This window comes from Uloborus diversus, unplaced genomic scaffold (genome assembly GCF_026930045.1).
Source record: "Uloborus diversus isolate 005 unplaced genomic scaffold, Udiv.v.3.1 scaffold_361, whole genome shotgun sequence".
NCBI classification, from domain to species: Eukaryota; Metazoa; Arthropoda; class Arachnida; order Araneae; family Uloboridae; genus Uloborus; species Uloborus diversus.
In genome coordinates, this window is record NW_026558529.1 from 146886 (window position 1) to 157636 (window position 10751).

Here is a 10751-nt window from a genome sequence, read left to right on the forward strand (position 1 = left end):
ATTAGTTTCATCCCATTTTTCTCATACTGGGCCCGCTTTCCATTTGAATCCCCTATTGCTGTTGTCTTTCTAGGCTCTCTCATGTGGGGACACAAAAATTCATTGCGACCGCCCTCAAACCTGAAAATCCACTGTTGATGAAGAAGCTGTAATTTTCTGTAAACGTATGAGCAATGTATTTACCAATGCGTACTTAATTTTTGGAAGTGAATATATATCTGACTGATGCCAGTTACGAGAAAAAATGCCTACATGCGTTAATATGGAGACGAATTCATTTCATTCATATCCTTAAAACTTGGTACACAGATTGAATAAAAACTCAATGTGTGCTGCTTAAAGTTTGAATTAATTTCAATTTAAAAAAAAGTGTTATTGAATGTTTCGTCCTGCTTTGACTGATTTTCGAGCTTATTTACATGTGAAATAGCTTTATTGATTTTGGAGCAAAACCCAAGTGCTGTTCCATAACTTAAAGTTTAATCAAATGCTGTTCTGTCAAATAGAGAACGAACAGTTTCCAATTTCCTAATAAAATTTATTTTTACTGTTTGACGTAAATGACTTTTGAAAAATTTTAAGAAAAATTAAAATCTTTGCCGAAAAACAACAAACAAAAGAAAAAGCTTGAACAAAAAATGTAAAATTTCAAGGAAGTACAAGCGAACCTGGATTCGTGGGTTCTATTGATTTTAATGACGCAAGATCCTTAAGAGGTGCCCCAATATTGTCTTTTTGTATGTTTTGAGCACTAAATAAACATTTTACCATGATTTCGAACAAATTCGCAGAATAAAAATAAAAAGTGTTTTAATTGACTTGTTCATATCTCTCTCTCTCTCTTTTTTTTTTTTTTTTTTGGCTGATGAACAGTTTGAAAATTTCATCGCACTTAAAAAGTTTCTTTTTTTCTTCGGTCTTTGATTGAATTTCATTATCTCTTGAAGGTAAATTTCATTTCTTCTATGGTGTTTTTATATTTTTTTATTTTCTGTTTGGCTGAACATAATCATTTTAATTTAAATTAATCTTATCTTACCTTTAAACCAGCTTAACTCATTGGTGAATTCAACATTGTTTGACAAACCAACTTCAATATGTCTCTTCCCAGTTTCACCGACACGAAATTTTTTCCACTCCTGTTTTTCAGTTTCAATAATACCTTTTGATATATTAAAGGGGAGAGGAAATTTAAAATGCCAACGAGAATGGGGATAAACCCTTCAATAGCTAGGTTCAAACTCAAACAACAAACCCTTTTTGTGCACTTATATTTGATTTAAAACTTTAAGTAATTACAACCACTAAGTTGACTAAACATAGGGGCACAAAAAGTCCCTTCCAATAATTGAGGGACTAGCACATTAAAGAGAGGCAAAACACTAGGACAGGGGTTCTCAAACCATTCCGAATGGCGGCACATTTTAAAGAATTAGAATTTTTTCACGGCAATAGTTCTACCTCTATTATATAGCCCCCCTTCCCCCCAACATAACGTCAGATACGTCACTGTGTTTACTAAAACTGCTCTCGAAAAACACTATAGAGCAGGGAGGGGTTCCCAAACTTTTCCAACTCGTGGCACACTTTGAAGAATTAGAATTTTCTCAGGATATGGAAGTATCTAGTTCTGTTATATACTTATCATTGTTACCATGGACGCTTCGTGGCACCCCTCAATTCTTCCAGCGGCACCCTCGGGTGCCGCGGTACCCAGTTTGGGAACCTCTGCTGTAGAGGTGCTGGAGAGCTAATTTGTCGCGAATGGCAGAATAAAGGACATTCAAGCGATGTGTCACAATTTTCTCAAGCTATGATGAATCCATTTTTCAAGAGGAAACCTCAAAGTTTCAAACTCAATAGTTAATACGAATATGCATAATGGGAAATTCTGAAGTCAAGTAACAGAAAATTTGCTATTCAGTTACTAATCACGAGTTATGCCGGGCATTCACAAACTTGGAAAAAAATGAATCCAATACAGAGCATTCTTTAAATCGAACTAATCTATTGAAGAGAAGAAACGTGGGATGAATCCACACTAAATGAGGTAACATGAAATCACATAAGTCACCTGTCAAACTAACTAAACTACGAACCTCTCTTTTTACGCACGAAATTTGTCCCTTGAGCTTCGTCATAATAATGTCATAACGTATCCTTAGTTAAAGACAAAAAAAATATTAGGAAAAATTAAAAAAATGCTTTCTTTTTTTCAATAATCAAAGGATTTGAAAGATTTAAACATATCATTTGAACAGAATTTTTTTTTTTTTTTTTTTTTTTTGAAGTGAAACTTTGTATGCGAGGGCTTTAAAATTCTAATTTGCAATGGGGTCGTTTCCAAAATTTTAAAAGTATTTTTTTCTGAAAGAGCATACTAAAAACATAGGATCTGACCATTTTTTAAATAATTTGTTTGTTTAATATTTTTAAAAAATAACTTAAATCGGCGCGCTTTCAATGTTTATGCTTCTATCCAATGACATCACAAATGATGAAATGCCATTCTGTATTGCCATTCACAGAGCAAAATATTTAATTCGCATCTTTACTCACGTGTATTGGCAACGATATGGTTGATAGCAAGCGTAGAGCGCAACTTTAATTCGCTTCTTGATTATCAATAACGTGGAATCGCGGTAGAAAGATGCGGCAAGGCAAAGTGCATAATTTGTGACGTCATCAAGACCACGCCTTGTTTCAAAAATCGAAAGTTTTAAAAAATTAATTAAAAAATAACTGTTGAAAAATAAAAGTATTTTCTGGGTCCTTGTTTTTTTTTTTTTTTTTTTTTTTTTTAAATCAATTTTAGTGACAAAAAGTACTACTTATGACTAAAGGAAAAAAACCCCATTATAAAGTTGAAATTCTTCCGCTTTTTAATTGCTGCCAAAAATAATAAAAAAATAATAGCAATTATACAGTTAGGTTTTTTTTTTTTTTAGTTAAGAAATAAATTTCAAGGCTGAATCAAAACAAGCATATATGTATTTGTGGACTTCGTTAATTTTAAACCTTAACTGACTGAGTCACTGAATGACTAACTGACTGATTGACTGCTTAAGTGACTGACTGACTGACTGCTTGACTGACTGACTGGACTGGACTGACCGACTGACAGACTGAGTGACTGACAGAGACTGACTGATTGACTGTCGGACTGACTGACTGACTTCGCAAAAGAGAAAAATAAAAAAAAAGAATTATCAAATTAGAAAAAAATATATGCATTAAGGATTTCCTTTCCGGCTGGGATTCGAACCCACGGCCACAAGCATGGTAGCCTAACGCTCTCGCCAATAGACTATCGGAATCTTTGTTGGTCGGTGTCTTAATTATAATAAAAACAAAAAATGCACCTTGGTAGTTATTGATCTAAAATCTTTGATATCTACAGGTCGAATGATTAAACTGACTCAGAATTTTCTTCCGTACATAAATAATCAATATTTGCGAACGAAAGAAATTGAAAAAAAAAGAAAAAGAATTTTCAATTTAGAATAGAAATATATACATTGAAGAAATTCGACCCGGTCAGGACTCGAACCCAGTACCACGCGCTTGGAAGCCCAACGGTCTAGCCATTAGTTTATCGCAGCTCTGTCGATTGAAGTCTTAATATAATAAAAACAAAAAATGCACCTTTTTAATTATTGATTCAAACACTTTGAAATTTACAGGTCGAATAATTAAACTGACTCAGAATTTTTCTCCCTACATAAATAATCAATATTCGCAAAAGAGAAAAATTAAAAAAAAGGAGGATTTTCAAATTAGAAACTAAAAATATACATTGAAGATTTTCGTTCAGGATGGGACTCGAACCCAGGGCCACTCGCTTGGAAGCCTAACACGCTAGCCAACAGTCTATCGTAGCGCTGTCGGTGGGTGTTTTAAATATAATAAAAACAAAAAATGCACCTTGGTAATTATTGATTCAAACACTTTAAATCTACAGGTCGAATATTTAAACTGACTCAGAATTTTTCTCCATACATAAATAATCAATATTCGCAAAAGAGAAAAATTAAAAAAAAAAAGAAGAAGAATTTTCAAATTAGAAACAAAAAGTACCACATTGAAGATTTTCGTTCAGGCTGGGACTCGAACCCAGAGCCACTCGTTTGGAAGCCCAACACACTAGCCTTTAGTCTATCCAAGCTCTGTCGGTCGGAGTTTTAAATATAATAAAAACAAAAAATGCACCTTGGTAATTATTTATTTAAACACTTTGAAATCTGCGGGTCGAAAAATTAAACTGACTCAGAATTTTCTTCCCTACATAAATAATCAATATTTACAAAAGAAAGAAATTGAAAAAAAAAAGAATTTTTAAATTAGATAAGAAATATATACATTAAAGATATTCGTTTCCGGCTGGGACCCGAACCCAGGCCACTCGCTTGGAAGACCAAAGGTCTAGCCATTAGCTATCGGAGTTCTGTCGGTCGGAGTCTTACTGACTGACTGAGGACTGCCTGACTAACAGACTGACTGAATGACTGACTGATACTGACTGACTGAGTGATACTGACTGACTGACTGACTCACTGACTGACCGAGACTTTTCTCCGCACGCACCCCACCTCTTAGCCGTAGGCCTTAGGTTCCACCGCCCGGGGGGTCCGCGTAGCGGGCACCCCCGCACGGCTGAGTGCGGCTGACTGACCGAGACTGACTGACTTACTGCCTGAGACTGGACTGGACTGACTGACTAACTGACTGACTGAGACCTGACTGACTTGACTGCTTGACTGACTGACTTACTATTTTCACTGACTGACTGTATGACTAACTGACTTGACTGTAGCGGGCCCCCCCGCACGGCTGAGTGCGGCTGGACTGACCGAGACTGGACTGACTTACTGCCTGAGACTGGACTGGACTGACTGACTAACAGGACTGACTGAGACTGACTGACTGACTGCTTGACTGACTGACCTTACTATTTCACTGACTGACTGTATGACTAACTGACTTGACTGGACTGACCGACTGACAGACTGACTGACTGACCGAGACTGACTGATTGACTGTCGGAGTGACTGAATGACTTCGCAAAAGGGAAAAATAAAAAAATATATAAATTAGAAAAAAAATATACGCATTAAAGATTTTCCTTCCGGCTGGGAATCTGAACCCAGTACCACGCACTTCGAAGCCCAACGGTCTTGCCATTAGGCTATCGGAGCTCTGTCGATGGAAGTCTTAAATATAATAAAAACAAAAAATGCACCTTTTTAATTATTGATTCAAACACTTTGAAATCTACAGGTCGAATAATTAAACTGACTCAGAATTTTTTCTCCCTACATAAATAAATCAATACTCGCAAAAGAGAAAAAATTAAAAAAATAGAAGAAGAATTTTCTAATTAGAAACTAAAAATATGCATTAAAGATTTTCGTTCAGGCTGGGACTCGAACCCAGAGACACTCGCTTGGAAGCCCAACACCTCTAGCCATTAGTCCTGTCGGAGCTCTGTCGGGTGGAGTTTTAAATATAATAAAAACAAAAAATGCACCTTGGTAATTATTTATTTAAACACTTTGAAATCTGCGGGTCGAAAAATTAAACTGTGTCAGAATTTTCTTCCCTACATAAATAACCAATATTTTGCAAAGGAAAGAAATAGAAAAAAAAAGAATTTTCAAATTAGAAAGAAATATATACATTGAAGATATTCGCTCCGGCTGGGACTCGAACCCAGGCCACTCGCTTGGAAGACCAACGGTCTAGCCATTTAGGCTATGGGAGTTCTGTCGGTCGGAATCTTACTGCCTGACTGACTGACTGATACTGACTGACTGACTGACTCACTGACTGACCGACACTGGACTGACTGGCTGCCTGACTGACTGAGACTGGATTGGACTGACTGACTGACTGACTGAGACTGACTGACTGACAGTTTGACTGACTGACTGAATGACTAACTGACTGACTGACTGACTGCTTGACTGACTAACTGACTTACTGAACTGACTGGACAGGACTGACCGATAGACTGACTGACAGACTGACTGAATGAGGCTGACTGACTGACTGACTGCCTGACTGACTGATACTGACTGAATGACAGAATGATACTGACTGACTGACTGATACTAACTGACCTGACTGATACTGACTGACTGACTGACTCACTGACTGACTGAGACTGACTGATTGACTGCCTGACTGATTGAGACTGGATTGGACTGACTGACTGAGACTGACTGACTGACTGCTAAACTGACTAACTGACTGGACAGGACTGACCGACTGACTGACTGACAGACTGACTGAATAAGGCTGACTGACTGACTGACCCCTGACTGACTGACTGAATGACTGACAGACTAAAGCTAAATGATTGACTGCTTGACTGACTGGCTGAATGACTAACTGACTGACTGAGACTGACTGACTGACTGCCTGAACGAGACTGACTGATTGACTGTCGGACTGACTGACTGACTTCGCAAAAGGAAAAAATAAAAAAAAAAAGAATTATCAAATTTTAAAAAAATACTTGCATTTACGATTTCGTTATTCCGGCTGGGATTCGAACCCAGGGCCACACACAATGGAAGCCCAACGCTCTCGCCAATAGACTATCGGATCTCTGTTGGTCGGTGTCTTAATTATCAATAAAAACAAAAAATGCACCTTGGTAATTATTGATCTAAAATCTTTGAAATCTACAGGTCGAATAATTAAACTGACTTAGAATTTTCTTCTATAGGCTTCTTTAGGCTATCGGACTTTCGTTGGTCGGAGTCCTTACTGCCTGACGTAGACTGCCTGACTGACTGACTGATACTGACTGACTGACTGATTACTGACTGACTGACTCACTGACTGACCGAGACTGACTGACTGAGTGCCTGACTGACTGAAACTGGACTGGACTTGACTGACTGACTGACTGTTTGACTGACGGAGACTAACTAACTGAATGTTTGACTGCCTGACTGACTGCTTGACTGACTAACTGACTGACTGACTGAATGACTAACTAACTGACTGAGACTGACTGACTGACTGCCTAACTGACTGAGTGACTGACTGACCGAGACTGACTGACTGACTTCGCAAAAGGGAAAAATAAAAAAAAATATCAAATTAGAAAAAAATATAGCATTTAAGGTTTTCGTTCCGGCTGGGATTCGAACCCAGGGCCACTCGCATGGAAAGCCCAACGCTCTCGCCAATCAACTATCTCATCCTCTGCTGGTCGGAATCTTAACTATAATAAAAACAAAAAATGCACCTTGGTAATTATTAATCTAAAATCTTTGAAATCTACAGGTCAAATAATTAAACAGACTCAGAATTTTCTTCCGCACATAAATAATCGATATTTTCAAAAGAAAGAAATTGAAAAAAAAAAAGAATTTTCAAATTAGAAGTGAAATATATACATTGAAGACATTCTTTCCGGCCGGGACTCGAACCCAGAACCACGCGCTTGGAAGCCCAACGGTCTAGCCATTAGGCTATTGGAGCTCTGTCGATCGAAGTCTTAAATTTAATAAAAACAAAAAATGCATCTTGGTAATTATTGATTCAAACACTTTGAAATTTACAGGTTAAATAATTAAACTGACTCAGAATTTTTCTCCCTACATAAATAATCAATACTCGCAAAAAGAAGAAAAATGAAAAAAAAAAGAAGAAGAATTTTCAAATTAGAAACCAAAAATATACATTGAAGATTTTCGTTCAGGCTCGGACTCGAACCCACGGCCACTCGCTCTGATGCCCAACACTCTAGCCATTAGTCTATCGGAGCTCTGACGGTGGGAGTTTTAAATATAATAAAAACAAAAAATGCACCTTGGTTATTAATTATTTAAACACTTTGAAATCTGCGGGTCGAAAAATTAAACTGACTCAGAATTTTCTTCCCATACATAAATAATAAATATTTGCAAAAGAAAGAAATTGAAAAACAAAAATTTTCAAATTAGAAAAGAAATATATACATTGAAGATATTCGTTCCGGCTCGGACTCGAACCCAGGTCATTTGCTTGGAAGACCAACGGTCTAGCCATTAGGCTATCGGAGTTCTGTTGGTCGGAGTCTTACTGCCCTGACTGAGACTGCCTGACTGACAGACCGACTGACTGACTGACTGATACTGACTGACTGACTCACTGACTGACCGAGACTGATTGAGTGCCTGACTGAATGAAACTTGACTGGACTGACTGACTGACTGACTGTTTGACTGACTGAGGCTGACTGACTGAATGTTTTGACTGCCTGACTGACTGCTTGACTGACTAACTGACTGACTGGACAGGACTGACCGACTGACTGGACTGACTGACCGACTGACTGACTACTTGACTGACTGACTGAATGACTAACTAACTGACTGAGACTGACTGACTGACTGCCTAACTGACTGAGTGACTGACTGACTGGACTGACTGACTGACTGACTGAGACTGAATGACTGACTGCTTGACTGACTGACTGAATTGACTAACTGACTGACTGACTGCTTTAGTGACCGACTGACTGACTGCTTGACTGACTGACTGGACTGGACTGACAGACTGAAAGACTGACTGACTGACCGAGACTGACTGACTGACTTCGCAAAAGGGAAAAATAAAAAAAAAAAAAATATCAATTAGAAAAAATATATAGCATTTAAGGTTTTCTCTCCGGCTGGAATTCGAACCCAGGGCCACTCGCATGAAGCCCCCCCCCCCCCCCAACGCACTCGCCAAAAACTATCGCATCTCTGCTGGTCGGAATTCTTAATTATAATAAAAACAAAAAATGCACCCTTGGTAATTATTGATCTAAAATCTTTAAAATCTACAGGTCGAATAATTAAACTGACTCAGAATTTTCTTCGCACATAAATAATCGATATTTTCAAAAGAAAGAAATTGAAAAAAAAAAGAATTTTCAAATTAGAAAAGAAATATATACATTGAAGACATTCGTTCCGGCCGGGACTCGAACCTAGTACTACGCGCTTGGAAGCCCAACGGTCTAGCCATTAGGCTAGTGGAGCTCTGTCGATCGAAGTCTTAAATATATAAAAACAAAAAAATGCATCTTGGTAATTATTGATTCAAACACTTTGAAATTTACAGGTTGAATAATTAAACTGACTCAGAATTTTTCTCCCTACATAAATAATCAATACTCGCAAAAGAGAAAAAATGAAAAAAAAAGAAGAAGAATTTTTCAAATTAGAAACCAAAAATATACATTGAAGACATTCGTTCCGGCCGGGACTCAAACCCAGTACCACGCGCTTGGAAGTCCAACGATCTAGCCATTAGGCTATTGGAGCTCTGCCGATCGAAGTCTTAAATAAAATAAAAACAAAAAATGCTTGGTAATTATTTATTTAAACACTTTGAAATCTGCGGGGTCGAAAAATTTAACTGCCTCAGAATTTTCTTCCCTACATAAATAATCAATATTTTCAAAAGAAAGAAATTGAAAAAAAAAGAATTTTCAAATTAGAAAAGAAATATATACATTGAAGATATTCGTTCCGGATGGGACTCGAACCCAGGGCACTCGCTTGGAAGACCAACAGTCTAGCCATTAGGCTATCGAGTTCTGTCGGTCGGAATCTTACTGCCTGACTGACAGACTGATACTGACTGACTGACTCACTGACTGACCGAGAGTGACCTGACTGACTGCCTGAGACTGGATTGGACTGTGTGACTGAGTGACTGACTGACTGACTGAGACTGACTGACTGATTGCTTGACTGACTGACTGACTATTTCACTGACTGACTGAATGACTAAATGACTGACTGAGACTCACTGACTGACTACTTGACTGCCTGACTGACTGCTTGACTGACTAACTGACTGGACAGGACTGACCGACTGACTGACTGACAGACTGACTGAATAAGGCTGACTGACTGACTGACTGCCTGACTAACTGAATGACTGACAGACTGAGACTAAATGATTGACTGCTTGACTGACTGGCTGAATGACTAACTGACTGACTGAGACTGACTCACTGACTGCCTGACCGAGACTGACTGATTGACTGTCGGACTGAGACTGACTCACTGACTGCCTGACCGAGACTGACTGATTGACTGTCGGGACTAACTGACTGACTTCGCAAAAGGAAAAAAATAAAAAAAAAAGAATTATCAAATTTAAAAAAATACTCTCGCATTTAAGATTTCGTTTTCGGCTGGGATTCGAACCCAGGGCTATACACATGGAAGATCAACGCTCTCGCCAATAGACTATCTGATCTCTGCCGGTAGGTGTCTTAATTATAATAAAAACAAAAATGCACCTTGGTAATTATTGATCTAAAATCTTTGAAATCAACAGGTCGAATAATTAAATTAACTCAGAATTTTCTTCCGTACATAAATAATCGATATTTGCAAAAAAAAGAAATTGAAAAAATAAGAATTTTCAAATTAGAAAAGAAATATATACATTGAAGATATTCGTTCCGGCTGGTACTCGAACTCAGGCCACTCGCTTGGAAGACCAACGGTCTAGCCTTTAGGCTATCGGAGTTCTGTCGGTCGGAATCTTACTGCCTGATTGACTGACTGACACTGACTGACTGACCGAGACTGACTGACTGAGACTGGACTGGACTGACTGACTGACTGACTGGCTGACTGAGACTGACTGACTGACAGTTTAACTGACTGACTGACAGTTTGACTGACTGACTGAATGACTAACTGACTGACTGACTGCTTGACTGACTAACTGACTGACTGAACTGACAG